Here is a 12,678-nt window from a genome sequence, read left to right on the forward strand (position 1 = left end):
TCTGTAAAAGTCATGAGTTAATTTACCCTGTCTTAAAATGTAAAAGGTTGCAATGGGAGTTGAAAGCGAAATCTCTCTGCAAAAAGATGTAAAAGCGTGACTGCCCTCTCACTTGGGGGTATATTTACCAAAGAGTGAAGTTAGAGATCGCCACAATCCTCTAGAGTGAAATTCCACCACTACCCATTCATTTCCATTCATTGGAAAGGCGTATTTATCAAAGTATAAACTTCCACTTTAAATATTCTTTTAAAAATCCCATAGAAATGAATGGAGAGTGGCGGAATTTCACTCTAGAGGATTATGGAGATCTCTAACTTTGATAAATACTGTATACCCCATAAACTGGTAGATGTTATAGATTTTATAGATGTTTGATTTAAACAGTAAGCCAGGCATAGCTAATTATTCACAATGGATGACAACTTTGGAACTTTTTCTCCATCATAGATAACCATAAAATGGCATGGATGCGGCAAATCCAAAACTGTTGGATGAATCTAAATAGGGATGTAGCGAACGGCGGAAAAAATGTTCGCGAACATATTCGCGAACTTGCGTCCAAAAATGCGAACGGTTCGCGAACGTCGCGAACCCCATAGACTTCAATGGGAAGGCGAATTTTAAAAGCTAGAAAAGACATTTCTGGCCAGAAAAATGATTTTAAAGTTGTTTAAAGGGTGCAACGACCTGGACAGTGGCATGCCAGAGGGGGATCAAGGGCAAAAATGTATCTGAAAAATACATTGTTGACACAGCGCTGTGTTTTGTGCTGTAAAGGGCAGAAATCACACTACGTCACTCAGGTGATGTTTCTGGACACGGAATGTGAAAAAGCTCACACAGCTAGGTGGCACTTGGCTAAAGACTGGGCAAACAATGCCTGCAGGGCAACGTATACAGTAGTGGATACGGAATATATTATTGCTGCTGTAAAAACATCACTCAGGTGATGTTTACGGACACGGAATTATTATTGTTATTTAGACAGAATGTGAAAAAGCTCACACAGCTAGGTGGCACTTGCATACCTCCCAACTGTCCCTCTTTTGACCACTCAACCCCCTGTCCCTCTTTTGTACTGGAAAGTCCCTCTTTTCTCTGCACTGAACAGCCAGAAAAAAACCTGTTTCTAACTTAATTGGCTTTTGGCAGAGAGCTCAGAACAGCTAACAGGTGCAAATAAGATACTTTGTAACAATTTTGACTCTGGTTGGTGCTGGTGGTGGTGAACTACTAGGAGGAGCAGCACACCAGTCCCTCTTTTCTCTGCACTGAACAGCCAGAAAAAAAACAGTTTCTAACTTAATTAGCTTTTGGCAGAGAGCTCAGAACAGCTAACAGGTGCAAATAAGATACTTTGTAACAATTTTGACTCTGGTTGGTGCTGGTAGTGGTGAACTACTAGGAGGAGCAGCACACCAGTCCCACTCCCCAACACAGCTAGACTAATAGCACTGGGCTCTTATAGTAGCAAAGTAAAAAAACAAAAAAGAAAATAAAAGCAGTCCTTACAAGGACTATTGGGTTATTACAGCAGTCAGCAGATGAGATCAGAAGCAGTGCCCACAGCAGCTACATACAGAGCACTGCAGTAGAAGGTAGATTACTAGTCAGCAAAGCTAACTAACCTAAACTCACTGTCCCTCAAATCCCTGCAGAGTTCTGTCCCTACAATACAGAGCAGTATCAAGTAGATTACTAGCCAGCAAAGTTACTATCAACTGTCCCTCAAATCACTAAACAGCTCTCTCCCTACACTAGCTCTTCCAAGCACACACAGGCAGAATGAAAAAACGCTGCAGGGCTTCAGTTTATATATGGAAGGGGAGTGGTCCAGGGGGTGTGGGGGTGGTCCAGGAGGGAGAGCTTCCTGATTGGCTGCCATGTATCTGCTGGTCTGGGGTGAGAGGGCAAAAATAAGCGCCAGCTAAGGCGAACCCAAATTGGCGAACGTCGCGCGACGTTCGCGAACATTCGGCGGACGCGAACGGCCGATGTTAGCGCGAATTAGTTCGCGGGCGAACAGTCCGCGACATCCCTAAATCTAAATACAGAATCCTCTACAAATGATTCCTTCAAATACAAATTCAAATTTATTTACAGATATGGAATCTGTTAACCGGAATGTTTGGGACCTGGGTTTTCCGGATAAAGTGATCTTTCCATAATTTAGATCTTCATCGCTTAAGGGGTAAATTTACTAAGCGGCGAAAAATTGGCAGCGACGGCTTTGCAGCCATCGCAACACTTTGCCAGACGAAAATTCGCTCAGACAAAGCTAATTTAGTAAAATGCAAAGTTACATCCAGTGCGCCGAACTCTGGCGAATTTTTGCTTGCATTACTTCAGCAATGCGAGAAAATCAGAGAGAAGATACACTAGCATTCAATTCTATCTAGCGCAACTTTGTTAGAGGTCTTCGCTCAGGCTAATTTGCATAAAGTGGGAAATTTAAAGTTGAATGGACGTATATGTTGCAGCAAATACATTACATTACACAAGCCCAGGGAACCTTAATAAAGAAAATAAAGTTGTTATATTGCCCTACATATAAGCCCACTGTATAGTTTATGTGCCATATGTTAGAAAATGTATGAAGAAAAACCGGTTACAAAAAAAAATAAATTTAAGGACTTTTGCAGGCTCACTTTGAAAAAAGGAATAGACGCCAGCGTTTTTGGGACTTAGAAACTTTTTCCACTAAAGAATATGATGTAATTAACAGAGGATTGAGGAAGATCCATCCACTCTAGTGGACTTCGCCTGGTCCGAGCTGGGGAAGGCAAGTCTGGCGAAAGAGGTAACATCCAGTAAAATCCGCATCTTAGTAAATCTGCGGACTAACGTCCATTCGCCAGAGTGAAAATTCGCCTGGCGATAGAGTGCGAATCCCTGCTAGCATCTATCTCCTTCACTAGCGAAGTGAAGCCTGCACCCGTTAGTAAATCAGCGAACTCCCTGAATACGGTAATGCTGGCGAATCGTTGCCAGCGCTAGTCACTTTGCCCATTAGTAAATCTGCCCCTTAGTTTACTAGTAAATCATGTAAACATTAAATACACCCAATAGGCTGGTTTTGCTTATAGTGGGGATGAATTACTGTATATCTCATTTTGGATCAAGTACAAGGTACTCTTTTATTATTACAAAGAAAAGGAAATAATTTATAAAAAAAAAAACTTGATTATTTGGATAAAATGGACTTGATTATTTGGATAAAATGGAGTTAATGGGAAATTACCTTTCTGTAATTCAGAGCTTTCTGGATAACAGGTTTCCAGATATCAGATCCAATACCTGTATTCTCATTGAAGTAGAATTTAAAACATTGTAACAATTGTAAACAAACTGTCAGCTTTATCTGTGCAGAGATTTAAAGAGAAACTAACACCAGAAATTAAACCATTTTTACATCTATCATTGTATTGACTTTGTTTACTAATACTAATTTGGCCATAAAGTATTTGCTCAAAGCTTTAACATTACCCATCTGACTTCCTGTATTCGTCTATGAGGGGGCTGCCATATTTGTGCAGCAGGAGTCCGTTAGTATTAGAAACTCTAACTGACAGGCTGAGATGGGACAGTCAGGTTGGAAAAACTGTCAGGTTTAGGAACGTCAACTAACAATTATTTACTAAAACAAACCTCTCAGCAAAAAATGATCAACATGACCTATAGGTAACTTTTAATGTACATTCATATTTTAAAAAGTAGTTTTTTAGTGTCAGTATCACTTTAAAGTCTCATGACTGAACTCTGGGTTCAGTTTGACTGAACTGCAAAATGTTATATGATTTATGTTATATAATAAAGTCTTGCAGGACTAATTTGTCATGATTTGAACTGCATATCAGATAATTGCGTGGAAGCAAATGTATTCAGGACTGGGGTTTTAGACCCCAGTTATACCAAAAAAATGAAAGTGTCCTAAAGTAATCAAAATATAATATACTGTTGTGCTGCACTGGAAAAACTGGTGTTTTTGCTTCTACTGTGTGTCCTGTTCTTGAATGGCTGCCCCCATGTCTACATAGCAGCTTGTTTATATAAACTATAGTAGTGTTTCTGAAGCAAACACACTAATTTTGCCGGTGCAGTGCCACACTACATTATATTGTCTTTAGTTTTAAGATGTTAACCAAAAAATGAACAAGGCTAAAAATGCCATATTTTATACACCAAACTTATTGCACCAGCCTAAAGTTTCAGCTTGTCAATAGCAGCAATGATCCAGGACTTCAAACTTGTCACAGGGGGTCACCATCTTGGAAAGTGTCTGTGACACTCACATGCTCAGGCTAACCAACTTGTTGGTTTTTGAGCTGCCATGTACCAATAATTACAATTATGTACAAATCAGCCATATATTGTTACATTTATATTATATGCATTCAGTACTGTATATTGTGAGTGGGTCCCTAAGCTCAGTAAGTGACAGCAGCACAGAGCATGTGCAGTGAATCAGCAGAAAAGAAGATGGGGAGCTACTGGGGCATCTTTGGAGACACAGATCTTTACTACTAAAGGGCTGTGGTTGCCTTGGGCTGGTACAGAAGCACAAAACATAATGTACAACATTTCTAGCCTAATTCTTTAGTTAGGTTTTAGTTCTCCTTTAAGGACCCTCCATGCAAACCCTCTTCCCTGTGCCTAGCGTCCCATAAAGGCTGGGGCCCATCTGTTTTCATCCCAGCAGGCTAGTTTGACATGCATTATATATCATGCATATGGAATCAGTAAAACTACAGAGAACATGAGCTCACTTGTAGGAGTTTACTCATACACACACACGACCTTAAGCCTTTCTCAAGCATGATATATATCAAGGGTCTCAGCATGGAGGGGGTGCAATTGCAATGGATAATCTGTCTAGATATCTTCTTAACTAACAAATAACAGAAGTACAGAATAATAAAATGAGTCCAGTCTTTTCCAAATGACCTTCAGTTATAGCAGTAGAATCCCCCCCCCCAAAACAAAACATTTACAGGCACAGGAATTCACGCTGCTTTATATTAGCTGCTATTGAAGACTGATGACAACAGACTCTAAGACAGGATCGTTTACAGCAATATCTTTTATTAAAGTATACAGGTAGGGGCAGATTTATCAAGGGTCGAATTTCGAAGTAAAAAACACTTCGAAATTCGACCATCGACTTAAAATACTTCGACTTCGAATATCGAAGCCGAAGGATTTTTTAACGAATTTGGCGAAGTAAAATTGTTCGATTGTACAATTAAATCATTGAATCGAACATTTCAAACAATTTCAGCGATTGATCAAAGGATTTTCCTTCGACCTCTAAAGACTTAGACAACTGCTCTAGAAGGTCCCCATAGGCAAACATAGCACTTCGGCAGGTTTAATTTGGCGAAGTATTGAAGTCGAAGTCTAAGTTTTTTTAAAGAGACAGTACTTTGATTATTGAATGGTCGAATATTCGAATGATTTTACTTCGAATCGAATTCGAAGTCGTAGTATATCATATTCGATGGTCGAAGTATCCAAAAAATTACTTCGAATTTTGACATTTTTTAACTTCGAAAATTCCCTCGTATTCACTTCGACCCTTGATAAATCTGCTCCGTAATGTCAGTGTTTGTTTATTTTGTTTTTTATCTGAAATTTGAAATTTACTCAAGATCTGACATCTGCAAAGGACCATTGTTGGTCCATATTATGTCATACAGCTAGAGAGGCTTTTTCTAGTCTAATATTCTTTGGCACACATTTCATTCATGGTCATCTCTAGAATCTGGTTTGCCTGGTTAGTAATGGGCCAATGGCAATAATTTTAAGATAACATTTTTACTATTGTGCAGAATAGAGCACAAGTATAGTTGTGTATGAATTGCAAGCTAAAGTACATGCATTTGAGTGGTTTCTGGGTGTCCCCATGGTTTTCCCATGTATGACCCTTACTTGTGCATCATTCAAGTCAGGTATTAACTTCTGGGCATCCTGGTGTCAGTGAGTTTGCCTCTCTGTGCAAGTGCTTGGTGTATGGCAATCAAAGGGTTGCAACTTTTTTTTGTTAGTTCTACCATTAACTAAAAGGAAGGTTACCTGTTACAGGCAGATGATGACAACCAAGGCTGGAGAAGATCATAGGTAAAGCTGGTAAGGTCCTGATCCAGCGTCAGACTTTATTTTGGTTTCATACTTCAGTTCTTGAGGTTTTTTGAAACCTAATTCTATGTTTTTGATAATATTGAGTCGCCATCCTAGCATATTTTTGCACATAAGGGAGGCTTATTTAATGGTTCAACCGATGTGTGGTGCAGAAAAGTGCCCGTTATGGACAATATTCTCAAGTTATAATTTTCTGTAATGCCCACATACACTAACCCAAATGACCAAGATTAGTTGTACCTTAAAACTCCCATGGTGGCACATATAACCCGTCTTTGTAGCTACAATAAATTGGCGGTGTTGACTCTGAGATTGCATATACTGCCTTTCAATGATTAGAAGTTAAATAGTCAAATCAGTTGCCTGAGAAAGTTAGAGGTGTATCTTGGCAATTTATATTACAAAGAAAAAAGTAGCAGGTTTATGGAAGTGACATTAAAATAATTTTGGAAGGATAGGGATCCATCATGCCAAATCAATAAGGTCATGCCGTACAGTTTTGGTCTCCATCACTCAAACAGGACATTATTGTATTAGAGAGGGTACAGAGAAGGGCAACTAAGCTGGTAAAAGGTATGGAAAATCTTAGCTATGAGGAAAGACTGGCCAAATTGGGGGTTTTCACACTGGAGAAGAGGCGCTTAAGGGGTGATATGATAACTATGTATAAATATATAAGGGGATCATATAATAATCTCTCTAATGATTTATTTACCAGTAGGTCTTTCCAGCTGACACAAGGTCACCCATTCCATTTAGAAGAAAAGAGGTTTTGTCTAAATATTCGGAAGGGGTTTTTTACAGTGAGAGCTGTGAAGATGTAGAATTCTCTCCCTGAATCAGTTGTACAGGCTGATACATTAGATAGCTTTAAAGGGGAAGGAAACCTAGTCAGCGCAAACCCCCCACCCCCCCAGCCGTTTGTTGCCCACCCTCCCTCCTCCCCCCTGGCCTACCCCTCCCACTGGGCAAATGCCCCTAACTTGTTACTTACCCTTCTGCGCAGGTCCAGTCCAGGGAGTTCACAGACGACATCTTCTTCCACGCGATCTTCTTCCTGCTGTGAACGGCGTTTTGGAGCATGCGCAGTAGGATCATTTCGCCGGTACGGATCTACTGCGCATGCGCCAAAAGTCACGCGCATGCGCAGTAGATCGTACCAGCGAAATGATCCTACTGCACATGCGCCGTTCAAAGCAGGAAGAAGATCGCGTGGAAGAAGATGTCGTCTGTGAACTCCCTGGACTGGACCTGCGCAGAAGGGTAAGTAACAAGTTAGGGGCATTTGCCAGGATGGAGGGTGGGCAACAAACGGGAGGGGGGTGGGGGGTTTGCGCCGACTAGGTTTCCTTCCCCTTTAAGAAGGGGTTGGATGGCTTTTTAGCAAGTGAGGGAATACAGGGTTATGGGAAATAGCTCATAGTACAAGTTGATCCAGGGACTAGTCCGATTGCCATTTTGGAGTCAGGAAGGAATTTTTCCCCCTCTGAGGCAAATTGGAGAGGCTTCAGATGGGTTTTTTTTTTTTTGCCTTCCTCTGGATCAACTGGCAGATAGGTAGTTAATAATAATAATTATAAAAAAAAAAATTAAAAAAAAGGTTGAACTCGATGGACATGTGTCTTTTTTCAACCTTACTTACTATGTTACTATGTTACTATGCCATCAGTAGTAACAGTAAAAGGAGGAGGGCCACACTTGTGTGGAAAGACAATGCACTCTGTTTTATCTAGGTTCAGTTTGAGGTAGTATTCATTCACCAATGAAAAGATAGCTCAGAAGCAGAGAACTAATTCTAGATGGTTAATGAAGGGGTGATAAAATATGGATGTCATCTGCATACAAGTGATATTTTTTTATTATTTATTTTTTTTCATTTTATTAATTTTCATTGTAAAAATTTAACAGTTTAAGTACAACTTTACATAAAATCTTGAGTGTCTTTGGTAGGTTACTCTGTGTATCTTTATGCTTGGATTATTAAAAGGTCACTAGTGTATGACCTCTTTAGTTAGCTTGTACCTTTTTTGTTTCCATACAGCTGCTTGAGGGAGGGATGGAGGAGATAGCCAAAGGGGGGGGGGGGTGAAGGGAGAAAGAAGAAGGGGAATTAAGTAAGTAAGTGTGTTTCCTTCTACTACACTTCTGCCATGAGGCTAGGTGTCAGCTTCGCTTCCTATACAGTGCCACTTGTGTTGGCATTAGTCCCATGTTGATGACCTTCCAGGTATTGGGCCCAAGGATACTCCAGCTCCCCCCTCGTTGCTCCTGTCCAGGAGTTTATTTCATATTGAGTGCATCGCCCTGATCCAGTTCACCTTGGATATCAATGTTTGTCATCCTGGGATTTGTGATTGTTTCCAGTTTGCTGCTAGTAGAGATCTTGCTGCTGTTAGGGTGTGTGCGGCAAGTTTTTGTGATTGTTTAGAGCCTATTTTCATGCCTAAAAAAAAATGAGAGCAGAGTCGCCACCATCTTCCAGAATTCCTGAGCTACTGTGCACCTCTACCATGTGTGCAAGAAGGTCCCTCTCTCCCAACTCCCTCTAAAGCAGTTGGAATGGTCTGGGTTACCACTGAGCCTGCTTATGTGTAGGAGTGTAGTACCATCGAAACATGATTTTGTATGCTCTTTCATTAGAGACTGCACAAACTGAGGTTTTTTTGACCATCTCCCACATGTATGTCCAGGTCTTTTTGGATATTGTGAGGTTTAGGTCTTCTGCCAATTTTGTCTTGTAGGGCTTATGTATAGTATGTCAGTGTTATCTGATGTCAGGCGGCTATATGGCAGCAAGATTAAATGTGTCGGTAGGAGTCTGAATCGTTTGGGTTTTAGTCTTGGCATCAACATAATGTCTAATTTGTAGGTATCGAAAGAATTGTGTTTATGGGATGTAGTGTTTCTACTTGCATTGTTGGAATTATATAGTGTTCAGATGTGGGTGAAAGGCTGCAAGGGTGAGCATCTATCTGCATCTAAATATGGGGGGGTTGTGGATGCACACCTGAGGCCAATTTCAAAAAGTATAAAGCCCTGTCTAAGTAATTCAAGTAAATATGCCAGTGCATGTAATTTTGAAACAGGGTTTTTTTGTTACAAAGTTATGATCATAATATTGATAAGCCACCATACCACGTCATCTATCTGTATCTACCCATGGTTTAAAGTCTATTGGGTTGCTGTCCGGTGGAAAGCCCTTTATATAGAAGATAGTTCTGTACTTAGTGTAAGGTATGCTTAGTTTCATCTTGACAGCTATTAAGTCCCATAGGTCCAGGGCTTGCAGAGATGGGGGTAAGAGATTTATGGGGATATTTCTCGCTACCTTGGGTATCCAGAATAGATAGTCTATCCGTAGGGGGGTCGTGAAGTGATTCTCAATATGTTGCCATGGGTCTCCTGTTAGGGCGTGCATATGATCATAGCCTCTAATCTGTTGGTTAGGTACATACAAGTGATATTTAAGGCCAAAAGAGAAAAAGATGAATCAGTTACTCAGACTCCTTTGTGCTTATTCAGCAAGCACTTCTTCCACCAGTCTGGCTTTGGTCTTCACCACACAGTGAATATAAAAACTGGGTATAAGGTGAATTCATTGGGGTAACCACAGGTGAGAGCACAGAGATCTCCAGCAATTCTGCTCTTGCACACTGACTTGGAGTTTGCAAATGGTGCCTAAGGTCTCCTAAAAAGAGCGTATACAGGGAAAACAGTGTGAAAAATACAGAACCCAGAGACACCTGAGGTTTGAGAAGTCAAACATCAATTAGAAGTTTACTTGCTTTAATCAGGACCCCTCAGTTTTCCATTTTTTTGAAGAGTGGTATTCTCACCCCTATTATTTCTGAAAAGTATATGAAAGAAAATGTTGAATGATGAATTTCATCATCATAATTAGAAAAAATGATTCAGCAATTAATAATAATTAACAAAATATATATGAATATTCAAAAAATAATAACATGTATTAATAAAAGTATAATATGAAATTTAAAAGCATTATTATTATAATTATGATTATAATTATTATTATTATTATTATTATTATTATTAACAAAGGGTTGCAGACTGGACCAGAAGGAGGATATGACCCTTCATTCCCTTGATCTATACAGTGTAGCAGGACACAGCATTATAACAAAATTATAATAATAAACAGTAGCCTTTCAGGATATAGTATTTCTGACCTTTCATAATGTCACGACTATAAATACCAGCACATAATACACTAAATATATTCAGTCAGCATCTGATCATATAAGAGGCATTGGGTCTAACATTTGAAGATAGAAAGTTTCAGGGTTTTACTTTAGTTGGTTACAATTTATACTATAATTGTATTGCTTTTCCTACTTCTCATTTTTTTCCTTAAGCAAATTTATGATCACATTGAAGAATTGTTCATGAAAATCGTAATTCAGCGCGGTTGCAGCTTGGAATACAGGAGGTCACAGTGACAATGCCCATAAATACTGAGCCAAGGTCAAGGAAGAGAGGATATAAGTACTGTTCATAAACATCCAAGCTGAAATGATATTTAATCTAGTTAACATAAATCAGCACTCAGAGAATGGCAATAAGTAATGCAGTATAATTACTGAAACCTCAAAACTGCAACTGCATTCTAATCATCTGGCGGAAACAAGCAATTTAGCAATCTATCCAAATAGGACTCTCAGGCTGAATACTCTTTTGTGATACACATTAGGGATGTAGCGAACGGCGGAAAAAATGTTCGCGAACATATTCGCGAACTTGCGACAAAACATGCGAATAGTTCGCGAACGTCGCGAACCCCATAGACTTCAATGGGAAGGCGAATTTTAAAAGCTAGAAAAGACATTTCTGGCCAGAAAAATGATTTTAAAGTTGTTTAAAGGGTGCAACGACCTGGACAGTGGCATGCCAGAGGGGGATCAAGGGCAAAAATGTATCTGAAAAATCCATTGTTGACACAGCGCTGCGTTTTGTGCTGTAAAGGGCAGAAATCACACTACGTCACTCAGGTGATGTTTCTGGACACGGAATGTGAAAAAGCTCACACAGCTAGGTGGCACTTGGTTAAAGACTGGGCAAATAATGCCTGCAAGGTCAACGTATACACTACAGCCGTTGGATACGGAATATATTATTGCTGCTTGAAAAACGTCACTCGGGAGGTGTTTCTGGAGACGGTATTATTATTGATATTTAGACAGCTAGGTGGCAGTTGTTTGAAGAACAGATGCAGATGAGAGATCAGCAGCAGGACAGCTGCCCACAGCAGCTACATACAGAGCACTGCAGTAGAAGGTAGATTACTAGCCAGCAAAGCTACCTAACCTAAAATGTCCCTCAAATCCCTGCAGAGTTCTGTCCCTACAATACAGAGCAGTATCAAGTAGATTACTAGCCAGCAAAGTTACTATCAACTGTCCCTCAAATCACTAACAGCTCTCTCCCTACACTAGCTCTTCCAAGCACACACAGGCAGAATGAAAAAACGCTGCAGGGCTTCAGTTTATATATGGAAGGGGAGTGGTCCAGGGGGTGTGGGGGTGGTCCAGGAGGGAGAGCTTCCTGATTGGCTGCCATGTATCTGCTGGTCTGGGGTGAGAGGGCAAAAATAAGCGCCAGCTAAGGCGAACCCAAATTGGCGAACGTCGCGCGACGTTCGCGAACATTCGCCGAACGCGAATAGTCGATGTTCGCGCGAATTAGTTCGCGGGCGAACAGTCCGCGACATCCCTAATACACATCAGTTTGCATGTGTTTTGTAAACTGACTTTATCATGACAATATATCATTTATAGTTTTTATTTTGACTATGAAGATTTTCATTCATCCAGGTCATGGTATATCTAGTACAAGTAATTCTAAAACCACTGGACTCGCTGAGTAATCATTGAAGACGTTTCACTACTCATCCGAGCAGCTTCTTCAGTTCAACTGACTGGTGTGGGAACTCACAAGTAACATCTGTTTCTAGGAGTTGCATGATACCTTGGTAATCCTATCACAGTAACCTCACAGAATCACACCTGTGTGAGTTTCAGATGTCACCTCTCTGAAGAGTTACAATGGGCCATTGTGATTGAATTTGTGGAAGAGTTTATATGCCGAGGATTTCCCACACCAGTCAGTTGAACTGAAGAAGCTGCTCGGATGAGTAGTGAAATGTTTTCAATGATTAATCAGCAAGTCCAGTTGTTTTAGAATTACTTAAAGGGATACTGTCATGGGAAAAAATTTTTTTTTCAAAATTAATCAGTTAATAGTGCTGCTCCAGCAGAATTCTGCACTGAAATCCATTTCTCAAAAGAGTAAACAGATTTTTTTATATTCAATTTTGAAATCTGACATGGGGCTATACATTTTGTCAATTTCCCAGCTGCCCCTGGTCATGTGACTTGTGCCTGCACTTTAGGAGAGAAATGCTTTCTGGCAGGCTGCTGTTTTTTCTTCTCAATGTAACTGAATGTGTCTCAGTGAGACATGGGTTTTTACTAATGAGTGTTGTTCTTATATCTACCAGGCAGCTGTTATCTTGTGTTA

At 40.1% G+C, this 12,678-nt stretch overlaps 1 protein-coding gene across 1 annotated transcript in view; it reads left to right on the top strand.

The window, feature by feature from the left end:
• The window catches only part of rxfp2.S (relaxin family peptide receptor 2 S homeolog), a 144,638-nt gene that overhangs the window by 52,986 nt on the left and 78,974 nt on the right, over window positions 1-12,678 (top strand). The window lies entirely within an intron of this gene.

The sequence above is a fragment of the Xenopus laevis genome, chromosome 2S (genome assembly GCF_017654675.1).
Source record: "Xenopus laevis strain J_2021 chromosome 2S, Xenopus_laevis_v10.1, whole genome shotgun sequence".
NCBI lineage: Eukaryota > Metazoa > Chordata > Amphibia > Anura > Pipidae > Xenopus > Xenopus laevis.